The sequence below is a fragment of the Dasypus novemcinctus genome, chromosome 6 (assembly GCF_030445035.2).
Source record: "Dasypus novemcinctus isolate mDasNov1 chromosome 6, mDasNov1.1.hap2, whole genome shotgun sequence".
In the NCBI taxonomy this organism is placed as follows: domain Eukaryota; kingdom Metazoa; phylum Chordata; class Mammalia; order Cingulata; family Dasypodidae; genus Dasypus; species Dasypus novemcinctus.
Window position 1 is genome coordinate 43,426,241 of NC_080678.1, and position 14,493 is coordinate 43,440,733.

The following is a 14,493-nucleotide window of genomic DNA, read 5'->3' on the forward strand; positions in this document are numbered from 1 at the left end:
TTCTTTTTTGTCCATATCAGGAAACAGAATATTCAAATAATTGTCTCTAGGAAACCAGTCATAATTCTACAGTGATTCGCAAGTTCCTTTTTCTAACTCATAATGTAGAGGCTACTAATCATAATACAAATACATATCGGACAATTATTCTTTCAATACATTTTGAGCTTGCTAGATCAAAACAACAAACATGTTTGTTTATACAGCTTCAAAACATCTTCCTACCATATTTATCCCCAAAACTTCTTCCTATCATATTTATGCCATCTTTATTTAGAAGGATGATATAGTAAAAATAATCTTTAAATATCTAATAAAATGGTAAATAAATTATGAAAGCAAAAGTTACTGCTTACATTAAAATGAAACATATATAAATATTTTGGCCAAAAATAAAACTATGATAAAAACTCATGTATATGTAACTATTTTATTTAGTCCAATATTAAAACTCCAGAACTTCAATCTTTACCATACCTCTTTCTTCAAGGAATAAAAGGCCTATGATTTAATGCTTGGACAATGTCACAATCAGGAACTGTGATCAAAAGAAGAGATGATATCTGGAAATGAATACCAAGATCTTAAGACTCTGACTGCAAAAAGCGTTAGTAAAATGTTTTTATACTCTTGATTCTCTTACACTTCAAACTCAATTTATGCATATAAACTAATTAAAACAAGTCTCTCAGCACTTAGACAAACAACACATAATTAATACCCAGTGATAACATGTCATAAATTTACAAAGGTCACAAAACTTGAAATTTTTAAGGGAGCTGAGAAGCAATATAATTCAGTATCTACATTACTACAAGAAAGGAAAATGAGTCTTGCCCAGTCATGAAGCTAGACCTAGAATCTGAGTGATTTCAGGCCAGTTATCCAACCCCGAAATGCTATTTCTAAATACTTCTATCATCTAACAGCAAGAAAATTGGTCACCATGTAAAACCAATACCCGGTTATAGAACTGAACTGAAGTACTCAATAGCCTACATACCTGGAATCAGATAATCCATAAAAATTTAAACTTTATTATAACCTTTTCTTGTCTGCTAATAGTGCTTTGCCAAAAGAGTACCTGAAGGAATATAAGCAAGAGTCAGGTCTTTTATCAGTAATTTTTTAAAAAATGGTTGTATAGTGTTCTAAGGTGATCAATGCTTCAAATAAAAATAATTCTAAACTACAAACAGAAAAGTAAACAAAAATATATTAAAAGGACACTTTAAATCTTAGTCAAAGTGTTGACTTATTCTAAAATATGTCCCTCCTATGTTTCAAGATATAAAAACTTTTCATGCCCACAGCATACTATTCCCAAAGATGAGAAATGTGACAGTGATGAAAATCTCAAGCATTTAAAAGCAGTTTTTCACTCATTATGAATGCACACAGTTAGTTGTTCATTGCAGTTGCTGTCCTTATATTCTTCCATAAAACCAAATAAAAAATGTTTTGAATTGTTGTTTATATTTACTTTCCCTAAACAAGGAAAACTCTGGATGTGCAGACAGGTTAGATACCTGCATTTTATCCCTCCTTTATCCTTTTCCTAAGAGTTTTCTGTATCTAGGCCTGACTTCGTTTATGGAAGTTTTAGCAAAAATCAACACTATCATGCTTATTACACCCATGAAAATCTAATACCCTGAAAATGTTAATACAACACCATATCTTCATGAATTTCAGAGAATACAACTTTGCTGAAAGTCAATGAATCCAGAAATGAATTTGTACTTAAATTCTTAAAGTGTCAGGGAATTTCATTGAGTCAATTTAATTGGTTTCTATCTATTCAACCTAGGACACTCATCTTAATAGTACACTCAAATCAGACCCCTAGCTACAGAAAAAGTAATTCAACAATATCCAAGTAGACTTAACATACGTAAGCTCAAGTTCATTAAATCCTTCTCCTGATGTACCGTTTGGTGTCCTCATGTTTCATCACTGTGATAACTTATGAAGTTAAACAATTCCTCTCAATTCCTTAAACAATGACTTACTTTACTTTTCTAAATCTTTTTAGACAACAAACCCAAGAATGCTTTCGCTAAAATAGCTCACAAGCACCAACTGCTCCCAAATTTAAACCTACAAAGAAAACTGGACCTTAACTTTCATATACTGAACCTTAAAACTACCACATCTGTTTCATGATCTACCTAAGAGTTACAACATTTCACAATATATATACACACTCATCCTATATATTGTTAGTTACTAGAGCCACCTATGAAAAGACTGTCTACCTGACAATAAGGACACCATGTTTAGTCTCAAAATAGACCCTACGAGTGAGAGAGCCATTTATAAAGGAATCCATCTGCTACTGGGTGTGGTTGAGAACTGCAGAAGAGCTCCTTTGGGCAACTCGGGATGAGGGTGCGCGCGCCAGGTAGCTGCGCGTCTCAGCTGTTAAGAACCCCCCCCCCCCATGACCATAAGCTAAGCCGACGGTATAGACGCCGTCGAGTCGGACCGCGGTGGGTCTGAGAACCTACGGCTCGAGGGATGCGGTCTGAGGGGTGCCCAAGCTGTCTCCATCAGCCCCAGACGCCGCAGAATGGGGGCTTCAAGCGGGGCGCGAACCCCACTCTGCCCCAAACACCGCGCCCGATCCGCCCCTTCCTCCGGGGCTCGGCTGCCCCTCCGACGCGCGGAGGCACACTGTCACTGCGCTCCCGCCGCAACTCTGAGGCAGTGCCAGAGTAGAGAGGTCAAAAAGCCCGGAAGCAAAGTAAACCCGGACTAACAAGCGGAGACTCGGTTCTAACAGCCCTCAACAGCGCCAGGTTAAACAGCCGACTTCTTTAGAAAAACTTTGCAGCAAGTTAAGCGGAAGCGCTGAATGGCCGGGACTATTTAACAAGCGCTTCCTATCACAAGAGGCGGATCCCTCTGCCTGCTTGGGGGGATCTTGACGACCCATAAACTCGCCCTTTGCCTCCAGCCTGGCCCTCTGTAAGTCCTGGCATCCTTACCGGTCTAGGAGGCTCCGCTCATGGGAAATACTCGTTGTGGTACCCATTACCTCCAAGTCCCTGATGGCGGCCATTACACTTCCATCCGGGTATTGCCGAAAAGCCGATCGCAGCACTACGGAGAGCGCACGCTGAGGCGGAGGGATCCGCGCTGTACCTGAGACAAGCGGAAGAGGACGGGGGCCGGCAGGATCCGCAAGTTATGCTTGCGAGACCAGGCCCTCAGTTTGACTCGCCACTGTCCTCTTGGATGAGCGGGTATCCCCGACTCCCTTCTTTAAAGTGACTCACTTTTCCTCCCGTTGCTCACCCACAGCTACAGAGATCTACTGCCAATGAAATGGTACACGAGCGACGACACTATGCTCTTAAAAGTAGACACCAAGAGCAGGAACTTTGTGCTCTGGGCAAGTCTTTGCTAATTGGGGATGGGCTCAATCGCGAGATTTTTGTTTGTTTGTTTCCTGCTTTGCAAATGGTGTCACCCCATCTCTTGATTCTGACACCCGGGTTTTAGGAGCCACTGCATCCTAGGTTAATGAACAAAGCTGCCAAAAACAGCTGGAAGACTTGAGGTCCGCTCCATACATAATCGTATTTAATAGTTGATCTGAGAACTTTCACCCAATCAAAGGACTCTCTTCTCCATATCATGCAGCAGGGGTGGACAAAGAGGTCAATTAATGTTATGGTTGACTTACCCCCAAGGCCAGTATGGATCCTCTTCCTCCTTTAGATCATTTCTCAAACTCAACCTATTAATTGACCTCACTGTTAAAAGAAATTTCCTTCCTAAAACAATATATTTTGTACTTAAGGAGGATAGTGGGGATATGGCATCAAATTTAAAGTTTTAAATAGTTGATGCATTAGGATTCTGAAGACCTGACTGCTATTTATTAGCTGAGGGCATTTAATCTCTTAACCTCACGGAGTTATGCATAACAAGCACTTGGTTGTTTAAAAATAGAGTAATCAACTCCACTGAATCCACAGAGTAATGCAAACGATAGAAATGATAATGGTGGTGACAGTTTCCATCTTGATTACAAACCTTTTTCAGCTCTTCGACATATCACGGACACTGAGTCAAAAAGCAGATCGCTACACAATGGCCAAATTTTCTTCTAAAAATAATATGTAATTGAGAATTACATTTCACTCTACAGATTCACTCCACTGAAGCACTGAAAAGACCATACTACCACAAAGTTACCACGATAAATTTTACACGCATTTACAAAAATATAAGCATTCTTTTAAGCTTGGCACATAGTAAGCATTATATAAATAACCATCATAATCATTATTGAGGAGTTAAATGATATGAATTTGGAAATTCTCTTAAGAATGGCTATTTTGTTTTTGCTTGTTTCTCAACTTAAGCCCAATCTCTCTATCATCAACAATATAATCAATGGTGACAGGAAGTGGGAGAAAAAAGAGAAACCAAAAACCAAGGTGATCTAGTGTAGAGTGGTCAAGGATATTATGGCTTGGTTACTCTCTTCTAGTTTATCAACCAAGGTTCTTCGAAAATGAACTTCAGAAAAAAGAAAAAAGAAAATCAACTTCAAGCATTGACCTTCCCAAAGTTCTTTGCAATGTATGTTACTCAATATTTATTCAGCATTCATTTTCTTGAACACCTACTTCAGAAAATGTACTACTAGTAAATAAGATAAGATCCCTCAAGGAATCACCAATTCAGTGGGAGATTCTTGAAAGCCTAAAAGATTTTATGATCAGAGCACCTCCAAAGATGGGATTTCAGGTACTATAGCAGGTGATGAGAAGATTTTTTTAAGAGTAGGAATCCTTCTTAGCTTCCTCTCAACTCATACTTCCTAGATGATCAAGATTTTAAATATGTTGCTATTTTTATTAAGTTTTTATTCAAGATAAGATCCCTCTTTCTTTCTTCACATTCAACTGTAGAGAACATTAATCTATATAAATTATACTGGCCTTCCCTAAATATTTTAGGGTATACCTCCTCCATGACAAATTACATGGAATTCTTTCTTTGGCATTTCTGTATCCCGAAGGTAAGAAAACTGATGGCACAGTTATATTCTCTCCTATACAATCACGGAATTCAAGTATTTAGGAAAAGAAAGGAACTTATATATTTATTAATTATATTTTTAAAATAGTAAGCCTGGTACACATATATGTTATATACTCTATGTATTTGATACATCTCATTGTTAAAGTTGTAAAAGAGGGAAGCAGATTTGGCTCAAATGATAAGAGCATCCACCTACAACATGGGAGGTCCAGGGATCAAACCCAGGGCCTCCTGACTTGTGTGGTGAGCTGGCCCACACGCAGTGCTGATGCGCGCAAGGAGTGCTGAGCCACGCAGGGGTGTCCCCCGTATAGGGGAGCCCCACATGCAAGGAGTGAGCCCTGTAAGGAGAGCCGCCCTGTGCAAAAAAAAGTGCAGCCTGTCCAGGAGTGGCACCACACACACGGAGAGCTGATGCAGCAAGATGTTGCAACAAAAAGAGACACAGATTCCTGGAACTGCGGACAACAGAAGCAGACACAGAAGAACTCACAGCAAATGGACACAGAGAGCAGACAACTGGGGGGGGGGGGCGGGGAAGAGGAGGGAAGAGGAGAGAAATAAATAATAAATCTTAAAAAAAAGTTGTAAAAGATTTAAAAAGTACAGGATTTCTCTCTGCCCCGTCCCCCCCCGCCCCTTTTGTGGTCAATGGAAAACAAATTGATTGAGCATTCATTTTCTTGAACGCCTATTATGGTCTATGTTTTCCATAGACCCTTTATTAAGTGGTCTATGGAAAACAAATTTTACCTAAATTAATTTTTTGTGGAAAAAATTTTAACAGAGTAAATCTGATCTCCGTGAGACCAGTGACATATAGATGGACCATGCTAATGTAGACAAATTACACTTGATAACTCACAACACTAAATCAGTATGGCTCATTATTCTAAAATTTCCAAGTTACATCCACCTGCAAATTTCTCTAACTCATTCTCTCAATAATAATTTTTGAAAAACCAACTTGTTGGCTTGTTTTAAATAAGTACATGCCTTAATACCTCTACATATAATACCAAAGAAGTCATGAATATTGGTATTCATGTTTTGTTTGTTAATGTTTTTTTCGGGGGCTGAATGGGGGCGGGGTAGGCAGGTCCTTGCAATATGTCTCAGAATGCTTGATGTAATAGATGATTAAGAATCATGAAATGAATAAGAACCAATGACTCATTTCACTTAGTTTCATGTGCTTTATTCCTGTTGGCATTAGGAATATTCAAGGTGATGGGGCAATCCTGGAGAACTAGGTTAGGATAGGATTTAAGAGTATAATTCAGCAATGGTTACAGAATAACGTATTTAAAGAAAATAATTAAATGCAAGGGAGGAGGGAAAACTCTGTACTAAAACTTTGTAAATATGTATGGAAAGTTATTAATCAGAAATTGAAAACCTAGAGGATAGCATGTGGATGAATATAGAAGATAAACAAAATCATAGTGAGGATTGCTAGGATTCAAAGTGCTGCAGTCAGATGGAAGAGATAGATGATATCAAAATATAAATTTTAAGACTGACCTAGAATTCAAAAAACATTTTGGAAAGTCTACCAAATGAAGGCATTGTATTCAGCAGCAGGAATTTAAAAACCTGCCCCTGCCCTCAGATAAGCAGTTTATCAATGTTGAGAGGGGGCCAATACAATGTAGTTTGCCTAGGAAAGTCCTGATTTGTAACTGCCCTCTCTCTCTCTCAAACTGCTGAAAATCTCATCTGCTAAAAGCAAATTATCTGAGAAATGTTTGATCTCCCTTACTCATTGCTGAAATTAATTCTTTAATTAGGAAGAAAGGAAGGCAGCAACAAGAATTATGAACATGAACTTAAGATTAATCAACAAATAAGAAACAGTTGCTCATAAAGAAATGTTGGAATTGGTGGACTGGCACCCGTGATCAGCAGGAGTTTTGCAGTGCCTGGGTTCTTTTATCCCTCTCTCCTTAAATTCAGATATTAAGGGACATTTACTAAATGGCACACACTAATTAGGACCTAGTCTAAGCCTGACCCAAATATACATTACCTGAAAGAGGAGCTTGAGCTCCTAAGACACATTAAGAGAAAAACTAATAGAAAGGAAAATACCAAACTAAACAACATATACTCTCTAATGCAGAATTATTAGAACAGACATGCTAAGAATTTTTAATAAACATGTTAAGTATACTTAAAGAGATGAAGGAAGACCTTAGTACATGAAAAAAGGACAGGAAGTCATTGCAAAAATGTAAAACTGTTAAGTATAAATATATAATAGTAGAATAAATAACACAAATATAGTTAAGTAACAAGATGGACACAAATAAAGAATTAATTATAAGAACATATTGAGGACTTTTCCCAGAAGCATGAAACAAAGCATAAAATATTATATTTAAAAAAAGAAATGCCAAGATGTGGAGAATAGAAGTGCCAGTCTGATGAGGGAAGAAGAGAGAGAATGTATTTTATTAAAAGTTTTCCTGAAATGGTTTACAGAGTACCAAACAGGATATATTGAAAAACCCACCCCAGAGTCATTAGAGTCAAAATTAACAGCAAAGACCAAGATTCACAAACACAAATCAAAATTACACATGTTGAGGATGATTATTGCCAAAGTGTAGAAGTTGGGAAATCTGTAACAATATGATGTGAGAAATAAATAAGTTGAAATCCCCTCCCCCCTAAAAAAAAGACAGAGAAAATTCTAAAAGCTTCCAAGGAGAAGGAGAAGATCATTTATAATAAAGAATAAAAAATCAGATTAAGATCATATGGCTACCATAGCACCAGGCATTATGTCCTACATCAGCAGTATTCCAAGCAGAAAGAAGTGTTCATCTCACACTCTTTCACCTTTTATCAGGCAAAAAAAATTTTCCAATAAATTTTTTACATTTAATTGGCTAGGACTGAGTCATATGCACACCTCTAAAACAATAGATGGCAAAAGGAAACAGGATTGTTGAGATTGGCTTCACCCAATCACAATTTATATTCTGGGACTGGGCAAATTGACTTGTGAACAAAAACTCTAGCCTAATTAGCAAGAAGAAAGGGTGAATAACTTTTGGCTGGCTATTAAAGATGTTTTGGCACCGGCCAATATCACAAAAAAAGAGGAAAACAGGAAATACAGAAAAACACAACAGTACCTACGAAGTATTCTTATCAGTTCACAGGAAATACTAAAGTCAGAGAAACCAGTAAACTATACCATGGGGATGAAATCAGCGACGAATTTTGAGAAACTATACAGGGCAAATGACCTGTTTTTCTCAAACAAATTAAAAATTTCAAGAAAAAAAGAAGAGAGAAGGGTAGATCCAAAGAAACTTAAAATGTATATTAGACATTGTGTGTGGAAGTTATTAGGATTCTCATTCAAACAAACAAGCAAACAGACAAAACATATGTAAGAGACAATTAGAAATTTGAACATTAATGATATTTGATGACATGAAAACTTTCTTCTTAATTTTTAGGTGTATTGTTAGGTTTATTGTTATGTTTTTAAAGTTTATCATTTAAAATGTGCTAAAATATTTGCAGATAAATGATAGTGTATATGAGATTGACTTCACAATAATGTAAGGAGGTGTGGGTGAACGTATAAAAGAAATAAGATTGGACTTAAGTTCATAATTGATGAAGCTGAAGGATGGGTACATAAAGTACCATTATGAAATTATGTCTACTTTTGTATATGTATTACATTTTTACATTTTTCACAGTAAAATGTTTTAAATCTGGCATAAAGGGAAGGGAAGGAAGCTGAAAACCACATGGTAGTGCCATTTTTGTTGTTGTTGTTTCACTGATTTCCTAATAGAAAGGGAAGCCTAGAGGCTAAATTAAACCACAGGAAAAAAGAGAGACTTATCCTGAGAGTCCATTTTGCATTTGCTGAATAAATCAACCGAGAGTGAAAATTATGTCCATTGGCCATGTGGCTGGACTTTACTGATCATATAACTAACAAGATGGTCAATGTTTCTCAAAGGCAGGAAATCAGGGATATATAAAGAAAATGGTTCTTGGGAAAAGGGGCAAAGATTCAAACTATTTATGTGAAAAATGTCCATACCTATACTGAAATCACTCCACTGCCTTTTTTCCTTTTACCCAACCTCCTCAAGCAGCTAAATTAAAAAAAAAAAAAAAAATAGATCTAAACAATACCCAGCTCCTAGTTCAAAGTCTAACAGAAGGATTTAAAAAGTTGCCAAGTAAACAGGAAGGGGAATTAAGGAAATTACACATTTCTGTTGGTACACAAAGATTAATAATTTTTAAAAATCCATGAAGTACTTGCAAAACCTGTTACTCCAAAAATCTTATTTAGAAAAGGAAGGAATTTAAAATGCAAGAAAGAAATGAATAAAGTTGGAAGAAAACAATTTTACACAATAACTACTTTGCACACTCAAGGAAACTAAAGATAAGTCAGTAAACAGGGATTAAAGATGACAAGAATGGAGTCAGGGGACACCAACCACAATTGTGGGTAGGAGTGAAAAATTAATTTAAAACAGAAAAATTAAAGGAAATACTGTTAAAAAAAAAAGGGGCGGGGGGGGGAGGGGAGGGATGCTACTTGCTCCTTTCCCAGACATCCATTTCCTGGCTTTGCTCCCAGAATGGTGGTTGTTAGACATATACCATCCACACACACATAGGCAAACATATATTGGAACATATATCTTTAGTGAAATGAAAGAACTCAAGAAAAATACTTACAGAGATGTATATTTAGGAGTCTAGAAATAAAGCTTTAAGACTCCACAATGGAAGTCACCAGTCATAAAGCCATTCTGTAAACATTTTTTCTGTAAAAAAAGAAAAAGGAAGAAGGAAAGAAAGTAAGTATGGCAGTTTGAGATTATTTACAAATTCCCAGAAAGAAAAGATTATGTTTGTAAACTGGTCTGTTCCTCTGGGCATGATACCCTTTGAGTGTATAAAATTCAAAGGTTTTACATTTACTTGATTAAATCAATTTAGGCCTTGAGTCTCTAAATTCGTTGAGTCCCACCCCGTTGGTGGACTGATAGAAATGGATAGTCACTCAAGGAGAAGATACAAGAAGAAGAGAGAGCTCCATAGACATAGGAAGGAGAGAACTCTGTCAGTATTGATCCTGGAGCCTCTAGGAGGGAGGAGCCCTTCACCTGATAGTTTGCAGTTGAAGAGAGCAGCTGAGCAATTAATAAGGCCTGGAAAGAAATGAGCCCTATGCCAGACTCATATAGGAAGCCCTGAGGGATGAGCCCTATGGCAGCCTACAGCTGAGATGGGAAGAAGCTGGATCCACAGAGCCTGAAGAGGAAGAATGAAGGAGAGACCAGACAGAGATCACCCACTATCTTGCTTAAACACATGGCAACTGACATTGGTGAGGGAGCAATCTTGAGTTGGACTCTTTAGGGCCTTATAATTGTAAGCTTTTACCCCAAATAAATATCCTTTATAAAAGACAACCAATTTCTGGTACTTTGCATCAGCACCTCTTTGGCTGACTAACAGAAAGAAAGAAAATGTTAATTCTAAAGAAAGTGTCAATACAGCAAGCTGAAGAAAACAAAACAAAATCCAAACTATAATGCTCCAGATAAGAAAAGAAATTGCATCCATGAAGGAAAGCAAAAATATTATGAAAAATGGATATTCTGAGGTCAAGAGAGATCTCTTAGACATTAAAAAATATGCTTTAAAATGTTCAATAGGGGAGTGGATGTGGCTCAAGCGGCTGAGCACCTGCTTCCCACATGGGAGATCCAGCGTTTGGTTCCTGGTACCTCCTAAAAACAAAACAAGCAAACAAACCAAAAAAACAAAACAACTAGGGGAGTTGATGTATCTCAGTGGTTAAGTGCCAGCTTCCCACCCACAAGGTCCTGGGTTTAATCCCTGGCCCCTGGTACCTCAAAAAATAAATAAATAAATAAATAAGAAAAGAAAAAGCTCAATAAACAGTTTTGAAGATAAAATGTGAAAATCACTCCAAAATAGAAAAAAAATTAGAGATAAAAAATAGAAAAGATTTTAAAGTTAAAATCTAACATCCAATTAATAGGAATTCCAGAAAATGAAAAGAGAAATGAGAGGAAATTATAAAATAAATAATAAAAAGAAAATTTCCAGAATCAAAGAACACGAATTTCTATACTGAATTTGGTTGTTGAATGCTTACCGAAAATGACTATGCCAAAATACAACATTATGAAATTTCTGAACATCAGGCTATAAAGACCATAAAACCTTTCAGAAAGGAAAAGCAAGACATATGAAGAAGATTGTGAATAAAAATTGAATCAGAATTCTCAGAATAACAAAAAATGCTGGCTAACAATGAGGCAATTTTCCTACCTAGGTTCTATACCCAGACAAACTAACCATTAAGTATAAGAATAGAATAAAAACATTTTCAGAAATGGAAATTCTCCAAAATTTACCTCACTTCTACTTCTTCTCAAAAAGGTAATGCTTCACTAAAATGAGGGAGTAAACCATGAAGGAGGTAGACATAGGAGTCAGGAAAAACGAGATATGAATCAGGATAAGGTACAAGAAAATCCCAGGAGAATAGTAAAAGGAAGTCTCAGTGCAGAACTCAGGGGGAACTCTGGCTCATTGGGGAACTGAGACAACCAAAATTTACTCTGGAACAGAAAACCTGTAACTGATAATATAAAATCTTGCTCTATCAGTGGGGCTAGGGTAGGCTGGCAGAGACAACTTCAAATAACTATACAGGGAAAAGTGATCAAAGAGGAGAAGAGAGAGAAAAGTAAATAAAGACAAACTTCCCACTCAAATTGAACCTGCAAATTAAATTCCAAACCCATAAAGCAATTTTATGCAATGAAAGATAGCCAAGAAAACCAAACTTCAGACTTCAGAATATTAATTCATTCCAGAAGAAACTGAACTGCCTCATACAGGTAAATAAAGGAATGGCATTATTAAAAAGAACAGGCAAAGAATTATGAATCAGGCAGAAATGAAATACAAACATAAATATTTTAAAAATCTATTAGAAATACAATTGGAAATCTCAGAAATAAAAATTATATCCATTGAAATAATGTAATTTAACACAATGGATAATGGCCACAATGGCTGTAATAGAAAAGAGATTTAATAAATGTGACAGCCTTGAGAAATTTCCCCAAATTACAACAAAGGGGGGTAAATTTATTATAATGGGAAAGAGGAGTTAATAGATATGTATTACAGATTGTGTGTCTCCAACATACATCGTTATAGAAGCAAGTATGTGAAGAGATAAAACCTGAGAATTTTTCTACTATGAAAAAATACACAACAGGTGTTTAAATATGTACTCCAAATACTAAGTGGGATAAATAAGAATATACCTGCACACATCATACTGAAACCACAAAATGTCAAAAGTGAAAAGAAAAGCCTTCAATGTTTTCAGAGAGAAGACATTAAATAAAAACAAATGACAGACTTTTCAAGAGAACAGTGGATATCATAAGAAAATGGCATGATGCCTCAAAGGGTTGAGAGAAAATACTTGTCTAACTAGAACTTCATACCTAAATAAGTTACTATACTAAGACCAAAATAAAAATAAAAATAATTGCTATCATAAAGATTAAGTAAATTCACCCTACACATTTCCTTCCCTAAAAGTACTACCAGCAGGTTAGTAAACCTTGAAGGAAGGTATGAAATTTTACAAAAATGGTGAGTTCTGAAACTTGTAAAACATGTAAATAACCTAATAAACTCATCAATGAATGTATTTTTTCTTTGAAAATGGTCAAACCTGAATCACTATGCAACAATTATACAATTTGGAGTTGGGCTTGGTGTTCAATGGATATAGTTGATGTCTTCAAAAGAAGGATAAAAATACTAAGCAATTACACTGTTAGAAAAATTTCACATAATTATTTACATTAAAAAATTGAGGATTACTTTTAGAAGAATAGAAATATATTCTATAGTTTCCAAACCAGAATAGGAATCAAAAGGTTAGTACAAGGAAAAGAGGAAAGACGAGTCAAAGCTGGGGTCTGGCAGAGAACATGGCTGTGAGACTCACCCAGAAAGCCCAAGGGAAGGCTGCTACTAAGAACAAAGATGAAAAGACTGCAGAAACCCTGGCCATGAGGTCCCATTTGAAATTCCCCCAGGGTCAAAGGGAAGTCCCGAATAACTCCAAACAGGACTCCCCATTGGTCCCAGAAACTCCAAAAAAAGGCCTCATCTTTGGTCTCCTGAGAGCCAATCAGAACAGCAAACAGCTAGGGCTCCTCCCCCAACATTAGAAAGGGGAAGTGGGAAAAATGGCTTTAATAAAGGCAGCCATCCAATCCCTTTGCCTGGAGATAGCTCACATCCATGTCTGGATATGTACTTCTATTTCTCACAGTAAACTTTTTACTGGCTTAAAAAAATAAAAAAGAAAAAAAACAAGGCAACAAAATTTTTCAGTACACCATAGTAAAGATAAAATTATAAATGACAAAATGCTGTAAATAGAAAATGCAAATAAATACAATTTAAATACAAATGTAGAAACTGCTCCAAATATACCAATAATCATTTTTAACAAATTAAATTTACATATTGAAAGATCCTCAGAACACATGTCAGAAATAAATTCCATCATTGTCATGCTTATAAGAGAAAACTTAAAACTATAAGGAAGTTTGACAGTAAAGGCAGAAAAAGATACATCAAGAAAATACTAAATTAAATGAAGATAGGTTAAAAAAATTAATGAGTTAAAAATATCATTTAAAGCCAAAAGCTTTAAATGATATTTAAGGGGATTAAAAAGAAACTAGGGAAGCAGAGAGCATCCATCTACCATATGGAGGGTCCAGGGTTCAATCCCCAGGACCTCCTGACTGGTGTAGTAAGCTAGCCCACGAGCAGTGCTTCCAAGCGAAAGGAGTGTCATGCCAAGCAGAGGTGCCCCTGCATAGGACGTGAAAAAAGCACAGCCTACCCAGGAGTGGTGCCGCACACACAGAGAGGTGATGCAGCAAGATGACGCAACAAAGAAAGAGACACAGTTTCCCACTGCTGCCAGATAATGCAAGCGGACGCAGAAGAACACACAGCAAATGGACAGAGAGAGCAGACAATGGGGGGGAAAGGGGAGAGAAATAAATAAAATAAATCTTAAAAGAAAAAAAAGAAACACTACATAGTAATAATAAAAGGGATAATTAGCCAAGAATGTATCACAATCCTAAACTTATATATAAGAATATAAGATTGGAATTTATAAAGTAAAAAACTTTACAAATTATAATGTACATTACAATTATACTATACATTATATATTTAAATACAATCTATTGTAATTTATACATATCATTTATAATATTACAAAGTTAAAACTATACATTTATGAGGAGGAATTAAAAGGAAAAAATGAGAACTCCTCAGTCATTGAGG

The 14,493-nt window shown here is 36.2% G+C and overlaps 1 protein-coding gene across 6 annotated transcripts in view; it reads right to left on the reverse strand.

Annotated features, from left to right (window-relative positions):
- The window catches only part of ZNF518A (zinc finger protein 518A), a 69,895-nt gene that overhangs the window by 19,234 nt on the left and 36,168 nt on the right, over window positions 1-14,493 (reverse strand). For 2 of the 6 annotated variants that reach the window (XM_004456970.3, XM_071215748.1), the window contains one exon: window positions 9,790-9,878. The exons of 1 other annotated variant lie outside the window; for it this stretch is intronic. The gene's annotated coding sequence lies outside the window, so the exon portion shown is untranslated. Of the gene's footprint in view, window positions 1-477; window positions 564-2,510; window positions 2,682-2,990; window positions 3,124-9,789; window positions 9,879-14,493 lie in introns of those variants that run through there. 3 more of the 6 variants (XM_023588348.3, XR_011649021.1, XM_058298673.2) reach the window with 3 other exon arrangements.